This window comes from Erinaceus europaeus, chromosome 14, assembly GCF_950295315.1.
Source record: "Erinaceus europaeus chromosome 14, mEriEur2.1, whole genome shotgun sequence".
NCBI classification, from domain to species: Eukaryota; Metazoa; Chordata; class Mammalia; order Eulipotyphla; family Erinaceidae; genus Erinaceus; species Erinaceus europaeus.
This window is the reverse complement of record NC_080175.1, coordinates 26,800,928-26,802,475: the sequence shown is the minus strand read 5'-3', so window position 1 is coordinate 26,802,475 and position 1,548 is coordinate 26,800,928. Positions and strand designations below refer to the sequence as shown.

Here is a 1,548-nt window from a genome sequence, read left to right as displayed (position 1 = left end):
TTAGCTGGACTCTTGTCCTGGTTCGATTCTCCAATATTTTTTCTTGTTGTTTTAACCATTTTATATATTATGTTATGAGTTCCCTTTATCAGTACTTTTCAAATTATTGATCACTATTGCCTGGATTGACTTGTGTCTAAGTAAGTTAATTAAAGGATTCACAGTGGTGGAAGTTAACAGTTATTTCAATCAGACAAGTCACTTTAAAAAGAAGTGATGAAATGGCTCTTGCACGGTAACTGGTGGGTAACAGCTGATGGCGAACTCATCTTACCCCAAGCCATGGCCAACCGCCTGCTACAGCATATACACAGAAGTATCCACCTGGGGCGAAGAAAAATGGCTGAACTTTTGCAGGAGGCCAGCCTGAGAATCCACAACAAGAGCCAACTGATTGAGGAAATAGTTGCAAAATGCAAAGACTACAGACTTACAACTGCTAGCAATCAGCCTAGAGCTCCCAGAGTGCATAAGAAGAGATCCAGCCTTTTTTGGCTCTTTGAGCAGCACCATGGAGGTTGGCAAAAATGAGGGAGCCAAGAAGAAAGTGGTTGATCCATTTTCGAAGAAGGACTGGTACGATGTGAAAGCGCCAGCAATGTTCAACATAAGGAATATTGGGAAGACACTAGTCACAAGAACTCAAGGAACCAAGATCGCATCTGACGGCCTGAAGGGTCATGTGTTTGAAGTGAGCCTTGCTGATCTGCAGAATGATGAAGTTGCATTTAGAAAATTCAAACTCGTTACTGAGGATGTTCAAGGCAGAAACTGCCCAACTAACTTTCATGGCATGGACCTCACCCGGGATTAAATGTGCTCCATGGTCAAAAAATGGCAGACCATGATTGAAGCTCATGTTGATGTAAAGACTACCGATGGCTATTTGCTTTGTCTATTCTGTGTGGGGTTTACTAAAAAACACAACAACCAGATTCAAAAGACCTCTTATGCTCAACACCAACAAGTTCGACAAATTTGGAAAAAGATGATGGAAATCATGACCCAAGAGGTGCAGACAAATGACTTAAAAGAGGTGGTCAACAAGTTGATTCCCGATAGCATTGGGAAAGACATAGAAAAAGCTTGCCAGTCTATTTACCCACTTCATGATGTCTTTGTTAGAAAAGTGAAAATGCTGAAGAAGCCCAAGTTGGAATTGGGAAAACTCATGGAGCTTCATGGAGAAGGTGGTAGTTCTGGGAAAACTACTGGAGATGAGACTGGTGCTAAAGTTGAGTTGGCCAATGGATATGAACCATCAGTCCAAGAATCTGTCTAAACAGACTTTTAATGACAAATAAAAAGTTTTATTTGTGAAAAAAAAAAAAAAGAAGAAGGGAGCCAGACCAGGCACCTACTGGGAGATAGACTTCACTGAGGTAAAACTGGGAAAATATGGGTATAAATTGTTCAACAATTTGTTTGGCTTTGTATGTTAACTCTTTTCAGCCACCAGGTTCTGGATAGATGTCCGACCAGAATTCCCTGGACTAACGACCCCACCAATGTGTCCTGGAGCCCCACTTCACCAGAATCCCATTCTAC

At 41.5% G+C, this 1,548-nt stretch overlaps 1 pseudogene; it reads left to right on the top strand.

The window, feature by feature from the left end:
* Positions 1-511: 511 nt before the first annotated feature.
* On the top strand, positions 512-1,339 carry LOC103128061 (small ribosomal subunit protein eS1-like; annotated as a pseudogene).
* Positions 1,340-1,548: the final 209 nt, after the last annotated feature.